Source organism: Hesperophylax consimilis, chromosome 5, assembly GCF_061612785.1.
Source record: "Hesperophylax consimilis isolate HC1 chromosome 5, BYU_Hcon_1.0, whole genome shotgun sequence".
NCBI classification, from domain to species: domain Eukaryota; kingdom Metazoa; phylum Arthropoda; class Insecta; order Trichoptera; family Limnephilidae; genus Hesperophylax; species Hesperophylax consimilis.
The window spans coordinates 15,417,531-15,430,245 of record NC_142840.1 but is presented as its reverse complement, the minus strand read 5'-3'; the positions used below and the strand labels follow the sequence as shown (position 1 = coordinate 15,430,245).

Genomic DNA, 12,715 nt, shown 5'->3' with positions numbered 1-12,715 from the left:
AATGATTTGTCTTGAAGAGACTCATGTTGTGGGGGGAGAAAATACAGAGGCCTACGCTTTACTTTTTTAATCAGTCTCTTTTGTATAAATCTGTCGCCTATAAAATGAGATCATAGTTGGTTTGATATTGAATCAACATAGGTTTGCCTCATATTTGAGTTTCCGCAACAAATCATTATTTAGTGTTGATACAAAGATAAATAATAAAAAAGAAACCTTAAATGCACGAATACAATGTATCATTTATTTATTTTATTTATTTATTTATTCATTTGTTTCACGCCCAGAGGGCTTTTACATGTAGGTGGTACATTTTAATGACAGTTTTGAAACATGAGAAAGAAATATTAAAAATAACAAGAACATAAATGAAAAAATACAGCGATTTGACTGGCTTACAAAAATATAACTTTTATTTGTTTTTTTATTTATTTCAATATAATTTTTACAGTGTTCACATAATTATTTATATTTGTACATGATACATTTCAAACTTATAACTATAATATGTTGTGTGTAAGGTAGGTTTGAGAAGGAATAGTGTTTCAATAAGTCTTTTACGTAATCCACAAAATTCGCAAAATTAATATTAAATATATCGACATCACCTAAGTATTGGTTTCCCATAGTGTGAAACCGTTGTATTGGGGAGTTCGCAAATGTAATTGCGCTTATGTGTGTTGCATTGGAATAGTGTATTTTGTCGTGTTGTTATTGAAGGTATTCGTAAGTTTATGAGTTGCATCATTGCAGTACTTATGGTTAAAAATTTAAATAGTTGAATATACTATACACTTTTATATTTTACATCAGATATTATATAAAAGTGAAGTAATGCTTAAAGGCGGCGATAACCATTTGAAATCAATTGCGGCTTCTATCAACATGTTGTAGCTTTCTTCGAGTCTCAATGTACTCCCCTTTGCCCTAAATAATTAGCTATTAACAAAAATGAACTAACGAAAAATGTCAGCTTGTACTTGTATTGTATATAATTAGTCGAGACTTACACCGATATAGCCTTAATCTTTCGAGCGCCAACATAATGTTCCCGGAATCAAGGCAAAGTTTTCCTGCATCGCTTATTTCTAAAATTTCAGCAGTTTAACTTTACCGCTTCCAAGATGAGTTTTAGCAGCCCTAGTAAAATGTATATTGAACCAATAAAAACAGTTGATCGGAGCAAGCGAGCGGGTTAACTGATACGTTGCAGAACTTCAGGAGCTCAGTTGCATCGCTGTAATGGGATTAGATCGATGGAACTGACGTTTGGCTATTTATGGCCGATACAAACTTCCGCTTTTTCCGTGTTTGTTTTATTTTTTTTATTAAAATATATTTAATTGTATTCGAATCTATAAACTTTCACCATAAATAACAATCACCCACACCAGCAAATTGGCATATAGCTGATTTTAAAACCTGAAAATATAAAAAAAAAATTAAAGCCTAGATTCATTCTTGTGAAGCATTTCTTCTTCCGATGGCCGAATAATTAATTTGCTTTACTTTGGTTCTTTTCCACTTCCAAAGAAGAGTTTTTACTTCTAACAACCCTACTCATTCTCACAACGTGCTTAGGTAATAACTTAGATTCATGCTTACAATATAACAATCAACTGACGTAATTTACGTTTATATTATTTTCATAATAATGTTCAACAATAAACGACAAAACGTGATTACGTTTGGTATATATTTACTTGTATAATTCAGAAAAAGCCATCACAGGTGCTCTTGCAATTTCGACAGTAAAAATAAAAAAAACTTAATTCATGGTTAATTGCTTAAAATGTGTGAGAACGAGAGTACCGCTAACTCTGTGCCAGTGTACGCGAATTACCCATACGAGTTGATTGTGGTCGCATATGAATGCGCGCGTGGTCGCAAGCAGAAGTAAGCTTCAAAATCCGCCGCAAAGCGATAAATCTTACAGAGAAAATACGGGGCGCGAACTCTACTCGCAGTATCTGACAATCTAGCCCACTTGTTGACTTGTATTTCCACCCGACGTAGTGGTGGTCGGCTTTTACCACTACGAGAATCAAAACTGAATACTGAAGAAAACGTCCAGAGATTTACGTTAAACGATCATGTTTTCTTTAAAATTCATCCCCGTTCACCGGTTATGTTGCACCCTCAAACTTCATTAATATTTGCAAAAGGTAACGTGAATTAAAATCATTTTTTATTCACAAATTACATAATCAAATCGAACTTTTCTCAAGATCATCAAGTTGCTTATTTTGACCTAAAAAAAGCATTCGAAAAGGTTTCTCCTAAACAAGTTAGCTTCTTTGGGTTTTTCACGAGACTTTTTATTCTTCATATATATGTTTTTTTTTTACTTCATATATCAGGAATCGTAGAAAATTTCATATAAGGGTTCCAGTTCTTTCCAATTCGCAGTTTTTTCTGGAGTTCTTCAGGGGTCTATTTGACCACTTTTTTTTTTTTTTTTTTTTTTAAATATTTTTATTTATTTTATAAAATACAGTATAATGTTTAAATTTACATAGTAAGAACATATTTCAATAAAAATTATCATGTTTACCTTTACAAGAGTCTAAAACTCGTGTGTACCACTATTTTCAAATTTAGTTAATAATAATTTCCCTTCGTAACACGTACCAAACTTGTATTTTTTATGTCGTATAAACTGGTGACTTCCACAATAATAAACATCATAAGATAAAACCCGTACGAGAATTTTCCACTTCCAGAAATACCCACAATGAGTTACCGGATATCTTGTAGGTTTTTTTTTTAATACGCATTTTAATTTATTCCAGAAATTCAGACTTGAGGTCATTTGAATTCAGTCCTATAGATAATAAAAAACATTTTTTTTAATATACGTATTGTTTTTATGTATTTTAAGACGCCGCATTACTAATTTCTTCCGAAATGCGACACACGTCTCTAACAAGAAGTCAAAACACTTTTAGAAGACTAGAACACTTTTAAATCTTTAAGTTCTTAAAAAAAATATTCTTTTTAAAGATAATCTATGCATTTGCAGAGTTAAAAATTAATTATATGGAATTCCCTCGATGGGAAAAAAATCGCAAAGTATGCTCCGAAAGTTATATAAAACATGTCTGGTTATAAAAGAAGTTCGGTGTTTCTTTAAATTTTACGAGATTAAGGACGGGTTGTTTCATAGAATCCGAACAATTCATCAAATTTTTTCTTTAGGTTCTATGAAAAATTTATTAAAATTCTTTTTTTATTCAAGTTATGTCAAACAACTGGCCAATAATGTAATAGTAGAAGTTGAATAGAACCTTTACAGAACTTGAAAATTAACTTTGAAATATGATGAATTGTGCAAATTCTGAACTGGCCCTAAATGTTGCCGAGGGGTTTTGTTCTCTATTTAAAATAAGCCATGTTATATTAAACATTTTAATCGTTTTTTAGAATTAGCGCGCTGCCTCTAATATTTGTAGTTGCATATCCTAAAACATCTTCTTCTTCTTTTTGAATACTGCGGAGCTTTAGGTCGGGAACCTTCTTGTGAAATGTTACCTGTACATTTTATGACCGAGCTTAGAATTTGACCGTTTAAATAGTTTCTGTTTGACCACTTAAATAGTTTCTATTTTATTTTAAATAATATATTCTTCTCACACCCATTTTTCCGAACATCCTTTTTAAAAATTGGTAGTACCTAAACAGTATTTAAACATATTGTGTCTTAAAAGTGTCTCAAATCCCTGAAATCGTTTAAGCCAATTGATATAAGTATCTAAGCAAAAACTGTAGGTTAGACGTGGCCTTGATATAATTGTCACTTTTTCATCAGAAAGTAATAATTAATGGTAAAGTAAGTCAAATCAAACCTTACTTCATTAATTATACTGGGGTGACAGAACATATATTTTTTTCATTGAATTGATATTAAAATTAATTAATTCGTTTGGTTTGTCCATTCCGTAACTAATATTATTTTAATACGATATATATATTTTTTTAAATTTTTTATCATAAATAATATTACTTTTTTTTTTGAGAGAATGACAAAATTGAATAGGTATATTAAATTATTTTCGTAGTTTGCCACTGTATCTCACCAACAAATTACTCTCGTGCTTAGAGTAGGTATAGGTATTTTCATAATTGTTTTATGTTTACGATTTAACTGGAGTTTATTTAAAAAAAATTGCGTCTTATTTTTTAGATTTCAAAATTTTATGTACATGAGGTATAGAGTCTTTTCTTAGTTTCTGTAATACGAATACTACGAACACAAACATGAGACTGTTACTTTAATATCACAGCTCTGAAAGGTTTATTCCCAGTAGACACTTTGAATGTACTCCCAGATGATGAAGTTGTAATCAAATTTGTTAACAAAGTCTCATCGACTTTGAGAGCCAAAGACAGGAATATATTTTACGATGGATGCCTTCCCTCACACGTAATAATCGTACGTACACACGCTGTTAAACTACAAGTAACTTAAAATAGATGTCAAAAGAAGACTTCGCTAATTTTCTCGAGTTGATAAAATAAATTAGATGTTAATTTTTTCCTTTAACCTATCTGTTCATCTGTCGGTTCCATCAATTTATTGTTGACATAATTTTATGTGAGTGTACTTTGGCCATAGCCGTCGAAAAGCAAAAAACCTTTAAAAATATTATCTCAAATTTAAACAGCAATGTCTTGTGAAATATTCTTAGGACGGGTTGTTTCAGAGAATTTGAACAATTCATCAATAAAAGTTCCATTCAATTTCTATTATTATTTCAGTTCTGTGAAGCAACTGGCCCTTGTAGATATAGCAACATTACTTCAATAGGACTTTCACATAAATTGAAAATGAACTTTGAAATTTGATGAATTGTTCAATTTTTCGGAAACAACCCATCTTTAGACTCGTTAGGACGGGTTGTTTCGGAGAACAATTCATCAAATTTCGATTTTCATTTTCAGTGTCTGTGAAAGTCCTATTCAAGTTCTGTTATTGTATCATTATAGGCTAGTTGCTTGACAGAACTTAAATAATAACGGAACTTGAAAAAATCTTTCACGGAACTTGAAAATTAACTTTAAAATTTGATGAATTGTTCAAATTCTCAAAAAATCCGTCATTAATCTAATTCTGAACCTAAATTTGATAAATCATTTTTTTCCCTTACGGAAGTCTGAAAAAACTGTTAATACCATTGCAACAAAAAATTTTACTGTGTAAATTCATACTTACCTAATATTAACATGTACCTACTAGAATCCCGAGCGAGATATGTTTGCGAATCTCTCAGCGCTGCGTTATATCCAAAGATTATTATTGTCATAAAAGTGATAAATGTATATGGCCGCACATATTTTCCCGACTTGGGGTGCAATACAATATTCAAAACGCTTATTCATGCGATCTCTACTCCACTCTTCGCTCCTGGTGACATCCTTGTAAAACAATACACGTCAGAAACAGCCAGAGCTTTGTATAATATTATATGAAATCAAAAAATAAAAAAATCTCCACTGCGTACATGCGTCATTCATACATAATACGATATGAATTTTTTGTGCGTGACGAGAAGCTTTTTTAGTGATATTTATTTTTGACATCGTGTTTCGTTGAAATATAGTCCTGTTTTACATGCATTATGAGTGTTTCTAGGAAGCCTTACAACGAATCATATAACATTATGAACACTGGCTGGTTTGCCCCCTAAAGACGTTGAGTAAACGGAATACTTGAGTAGGTAGTTTTAAATAATTCTGTAATAATGTATACTGGAATCTTTCGGGTATTTGAATTTATCTAAGTTCGGGTTGATTTCTCATTCAGATTTCGCGAAACCTTTTTTAACAAAAATTTTAGAATTTCCATAAAATAGCTACCTACGTCAAAAGTTTTCAACCTGATACAGAATTTTAACTTTTCTTTTAAAATATTCCCACGGATATATGTAAGATACCGAACTTTTTCCTTTGTAATTCGAATAATAAATGTTAACTTCAACTTCACGGTTCGTTAGGGGGATTTTGTATGTGCCAAAAATAAATTTCCTTCAAATATTTGCTTGACTTAAGTATTGCAGATGGTGGATAGAGATAGACGTCCAAGTTGCTTAATATGTCCTGATATTTAATATTTCTATAGCGAAATAGAAATAAAAGTATATGGGGGGATTACTTTGAAATACAGTTTTAATTTTCAAATTATTACGAAACAAATGTTAGGTCAACGTTAGTCCCTAATAAAAGCTAAATAACTGGGGAAACATGTAACATAAAACTAGAAAACACGGGATAATATTTAAGTTGATTCATTTTTTTACTGTGTACTTCTCTTGATGTAACGTTTTTGTATTCAAAAGATAAAACTTAAATCCGCGAAAGTAAATTAAAAAGACAAACATCTTGCATCGGAGACACTAAAACTTTAGCATTTTATTCTCCGAATCCGAAGAATGTATCACGTGTTTGGCCAAGTGGTTAGAACAAACAAGCATTAAATAACAGCCATTTTAAAGAGCGGTGATAAATCGCGGTTATAGAGTAGCTTTTAAGTAACTCCTCTCCGAGTTGAGGGAGGGTGCGGGAGGTCTTGTGGAAGGAAACCGGAGGGGGCGGGGGGGGGGGGTGGCTGACTGGAGAGTTCAGGAAGAAGACGTGTTAAAGATTCTAATCTCGTAAAGTACCCGCCACCTCTGGGAGTGCTGACTTATGGTAACGTAGGCGTTCACACGTGCAGTAGCGTTAGCAACGACCCCTTTTATGAAAAAATATTTGACTTTGAAAAAATATCTAATTTAAAATTCAAGGTCCTTCTCTTGGTAACTATGTTGATTTTTATCTGTATTCTAATGTTTACATAAAATCACAATCCTTCATTCGAAAAAAGTAAAAGAGAATTAGCGAGTTTGATGATATTTATGTCGTGGGAACCCGTCTTGGACAAAGTTTTATGTCGTGGAATCCCGTCTTTGGCAAAGTTTTATGCCATGCGAACCCGTCTTTGACAAAGTTTTATGTCGTGGAATCCCGTTTTAGGCAAATTTTTATTCCGTGCGAACCCGTCTTTGACCAAAGTTTTATGTCGTGGAAACCCGTCTTTAAAAAAGTTTTAACGATCTTTTTAAAATATTATTTTTATGAATTATCCGTAATTATATACATACAATATATATTATACGTAAAAAATTTTTTTTTATAAGTTTAGTCGCCGAAAATTCAAAACTCTAAGCTAAATGTTCACATAGGTACATTAAGTTGGGAGTGAACATCAAATCAACAAAAAAAATATGCTTTCGTCTAAATAGGTATACTTCACTGAAATACTCGTGATATCGTTTATTACGTAAGTGTATGTAAATTACAACTTTCTGATAGTTATATCATATTATTCGGGTCAGTAAAATAATCTTAATAAGAGTGCCGTTTTTGTAAAAAAATCACCTCAAGGACATTGTATTAGAAAGTTTAAGCTTGGAAAAGATACGACTTTGCAGAGGAAACTATATTAAAAAACTCAATTGTAAAATAATTTAACATTTGCTATTTTCCCTTCATTACTATTTATATATATATTAAATCACCATAATAGGTCTATTTCGTGGTGAGCAATGAAACATAGTTATTTTGTTTGAAGTCTAGTATAAACATATGAATTAAATATATGAACATGCTAAAATTTGGAAGACTTCAATAGAAAGTAGAAAAATACATGCATAAAGATTAGATTCCATACGTATACATTCACACAATTGAAATTAAATGTATTAGAACATTAGTAGCAAAAGCAGAGTTGATTTTTGTTTAAAATATTAACATCTTAGTTTTTTAATAATTGCATATTTAGCTTCTAGCGTCATTTTAATTTAAATTAAATTAATTAAATTGTATACCCACTGGGTAATCAAAATAATCGACTTGTTTCAAGACCAATGGTTTCTTCGTGAGGATAAATTTAAAGTGAAAATTTTAATTTATTTTAATTACTCTATTTTTGGAATTTTTACGAAATGACCTTAGAGTCGCTTAGAAATTCTACTTAGGTACAAATGCGAAATTATTAATAGTTATTCACATTTTTTACATATTTAGTTTTTTATAATGAGGCAAATTTTGAAGGTGATAGGTTTTCTTTATGAATATATAATATATATTATGTAAAGATGACATTTAATTTTATTTCTAAATTCTGTCGAGTTTTTAATCATTTTTCCAATAATTCCTATATATATTTTTGTATTAATAAATTATGACAGGAATATTATACATAGATTCCCATAAAATATTGTTTAATTTTGCAGGAATGGAAAATAATAGTTCGCTGATTTTGTAAGAGTTGCAATAGATCCGTTCTTCCCAGAACCATTTTCACTGCGGTATTCCAATTTCGGGAATGCTGTGGGATAGAAGGAAGTGGAGAAGAAAGAAAAGAGAAAGAAGAAAGTTGTAAAATACCAGTTAGATCTTGCAACTCAACAAAGATCAAGTAATTTCGTGCATGAATTGATTCTGATTTGTGGTCTCCGAATGGATTGATATATTTTCCACTCTTCATCGAAGATACAATGATTGTTTTAATTTAATTAGTTTAGTTGTTTATCTGTAAAAAACGTATGTAACCTTAATATTTTTACTGACTTGTGCCAATTTTAGACTGTTGAATTTTGGGACCGCTTTGTCATGAAGTTTCATAAGATTTTGTTGTATTTAATTTTTCCAAATAATTTTTTTACTCATAAAAAAAAATGATTCTTAGAAAAATTTTAAATAAGTTATGTTTAGGGAATCCACAAAGGTACTGCCTGTGCGTGTGTAATAATAACATTCTAAAATACAACATCAAGCGAGTTGCAATGTAAACTTAAAGTTACGATACAGTCATCAAATATCGATATATCTTTAACACCGTTGTTCAAAAGTGAAATACACAGCTTTATGATTTTTTTTTATTTAGTAAAATAACGTGTAAGTGTACAAATAGTGTAATTTTTTAATACAATAACGTGTAATTGTGCAAATAGTATACAAGGAGTATACAAAGAATGTAATTCTTTAATGCAATAACGTGTAAATGTATAAATAATTTTATTGTTTAATACAATAACGTGTAAGTGTACAAATAATGTATTTTTTTAAGTCATACAATATACAATGCTGTAGTGAGTTGGCTAAACATTTTGGTTTGTGCAGTGAAGAAATCCGGAATATAGGTTACAATCAAATTGTTTTATGCAAATAATACCATTTATCAAAAAAAACTATGGTCTCTGTAGTCTCTAATCCACTTTTATTGAAGCGCCGGCAAACCATGGTCACATTGTAATTGTCTTTCACGCCAACAATGTGCGCTTTCCTCTGTTTGAAAGTTTCATTTTGAAAGTGTCACTAATCTTTTCCATTGTGTCACTTTATTTCAAATACTCCCTCACAAATAAGTTAACTTATAATCGAGAATCTAGTTTTTCACGATACCTGGAGACCCGAATCATGCAATTTATAGAAGTTTAACTCTTTTCTAAAATTATTTACATGTGTTTAACTATTTTCTAAAATAATTTACAGGTGTTTAGCTCTTTCCTAAAATAATTTTCAGGTTTTTAATTGTTTCCCAAAATAATTATGTGTTTTTAATTCGTTCCTAAAATAATTTACAGGTCTTTAACTCTTTCTTAAATCAATTTTTCATTTTGAGGGTAATTTATTTTAAATTTTCTCCTTCCCCTGTATTTTTGAGCTATATAACATACCCAAATTAGCGATGCGATAGTCTTACCAGTTCCAGTTAGCAAGAAGCTAAGACCCTTGAAAGGTATTCACATTGACTTTAGGAAATTAATTTGAATTGCCAGATACTTCTCAACCTTCCTTTCTTCCTTCTCCTCTTCCGTTCTCCTCCCCCTTCTAACTTCAGCATCAACACACTCCTTAATTGATGATACTATATAGTCCCTCTGGCTTTGGGTAGTTGGGACTTGTGCGGCGTTTCCCAAAAAAATAACAAAAAAGCGTACTGTGGTTTTACCGATAACTTAGTGCTTGAGAGTGATAATGCAGCGACGATAGACTGTTCACTACAGAAAAGTGGGACAGCGTTGAAGGTTGTATTCTGTTACCATAATATTAATGTTAGTAATCGTTAAACTTTTGAATTCATACCATCAAAATTAATTTCATAACTCATATTACGCCAAAAATATTGTTTTCAAGATATCAATTATTAATTTTTGAGACTACATGAACACCCAGGAAATAAATCAAATTGGTTAATTTCCAGACTAAATACAGAAAGATACGATTTGATTTATACTTCAACGGTTTACTTTGTAATTTAACACCACACAAGAAAATAAATAACAATAACACTTCACCGTCATAAATAACCTTTAATTGCTTCCAACTTATCGGCTCGTGTTCCTAATGCTGGAAATTAAATTCATTAATACATCAGGTGAAAATATTATTTCTTCTCGGGTGTTCTCGCTTTCGTAATAATAAATACTTCGTTTTTGTTTATGTTTAAAACTTAAAGGAATGTTTTGTGTTTCTTGTTAACTTTACTTTTCATTCGTACCGAAAAAAATGCTTAAGTTTTTACATTTTTTTACGTAATGTATTCAAGCGTTACTGCTGAAGTTAAGTGATTTCAATCGATCATAAATAAATAAAATTATTGAATGTCTGCAATAAAATAAAATCTGTGAAATGTACCTACTTAGAAATAAGACTTACTCATGTACACATAATCATACAATGTTATAGACATAGACTTAAGATATTTTGATTCGGTGGATCCTGCAGACAAGCTGGCATGTGACAGTTTTGTTGGTCTACCTATTTTGTTAAATAAAAAAAAAGTGCTGGTCTTGCCGGATGCAAAATAAATAAAGAATATAAATAGTCCTCCGCACTCACAGATCACAGGCCATGATTTAGAGAGGGGTCTAGGATTCGACAAAACGGGGAAGATGTTTTCTGTTTTCCGGAACAAGTACTTGAAAATTTACCTCACAATAAGGCGACACGATAATATTTTTACTTTAGGGAATGTTTGAAATGGCTGTAATATGTCACATTTTACTTCAAATTGCAGTTTTTGTCATTTCTATAAATTCAGCTAACGTATTTTTTTCTTATCTTAAACCGCACAAGTCTCTTAGCTGCCTGGAGCTATTGGAACCTTGTCGGCCCCATTTTGGATTGTTAAGAGTTTTTATAATTTGAGACAGTGAAAGAGAAAATTCGGGAAATATGAGTCTTAAATAAACAAATGTACATTACTACGTGTGTATGAGCAAAAAAAGTAATCATTCAAATAATTGTTGGTTTTTGTTATAAATAAAATTGGTGCATTAAAAACGCGTAGTTTGGAATATTGGTTACTGGTTTGAATAAATATATATAAAATATTATAAACTACTATCAATGAAGATATCATGGAAGAAAGAAAATTAATATTAATATTGCTTTATCTCGTCATAAGAAGATGCGAAAGATTTGTTGATAAGATATAGCGAAATTTCGACAAGAAAGACTATAAATAATATAACAAACGATTCGTCTGGAACATCAAATATCATAAAAACACAACGGTGGGTCACAAATAATACTATCAATGAAAAATTTCAGTGCCAGTTCGGTAAGTCCAATATAACCTGTATAGCGTCAGATCGAAGCGCCCACCTCCAGTTGGAGTCCGAGAGTAATTCGGGAAAAACAAAGATTTATTGCGCCTTACGGAGACCCTCCAATCGGAAGTGCCTTATATAGAGCGGGAAATCGAGTTTTGTGTATCGTACACGATTTATTTTGGCAATAGCAATAAAAGCGCGGCGAGAAATGGCCAAATGATGAAATATACGTCAATAACACACGAAACCATGGAAGTCCGGGAGGTGAACACTTTTCGAAACGATTGCACTCCACAACCCTTATTCTTTCCTTTATATTCTATTTGGCTACGGGAGGCGCGGCGGTGCGGCGGTGAGTGGGTTATGCTTCATCTCTACCCGCTATACACTTGTCACGTGTATTTGTGAGATGCTGCTCGACACTTATCGGGTTAAAGTAAATATCGGCCATTACGAGATACCGTTTCTTGCTTATATTCTTAGCCTTAGTAAAAAATGTAATGTAAATATTTTACGCGGCGCATAAAGTCAGAACAGAGAATAATTTTTCTTTTTACCATTGCGTTCGTTTGGTTAAAACGGTCTTAAAACTGGCTTGGGGCCGGTTTTACCACACCAACGTTAATTAGTGAGACGGTAATAATCGATGACATCGATGACACAAGCATGAAAAACGTTTTTTTTTATATTGAGAAACTTACTTTAATATATACGCAGCTTAGCATGAATTACAAATCTGTAAGCAAAGTCTGGTAGTGGCTTTGGAAGGCGAAACAGCTGTCACAGTGGAAATTGTTTATAAATGAAAAAAAAATAATAACCATATTATTAAACATTAAGAAAGAAGCTTCAAATTAAAATGAAGACCTTTGTCCACATTATGCTTGATAGTGATAAATGAAAGATTTTTCCAAATATATTTTGGTGAAATTATTATTTCCGGCCTAAAGCCGCGCAAAATTCAAGACACCAGAGAAAATAGTTCTTCCTTAAACAAACCAAACGGTTGTTACAAAAAATTTCACTTTATTTTAAAGATACCTGTTCCATATGAGTGTACCGTACGTTGGAAAATGCCGCCATTTCTATGTAAATTGTTTCGAGTTGCGCGTATT

The 12,715-nt window shown here is 31.4% G+C and overlaps 1 protein-coding gene across 1 annotated transcript in view; it reads left to right on the top strand.

The window, feature by feature from the left end:
- Positions 1 to 12,715, top strand: part of LOC149423571 (protein O-mannosyl-transferase TMTC1-like) — a 583,937-nt gene that overhangs the window by 204,791 nt on the left and 366,431 nt on the right. The gene's annotated exons all lie outside the window — the stretch shown is intronic.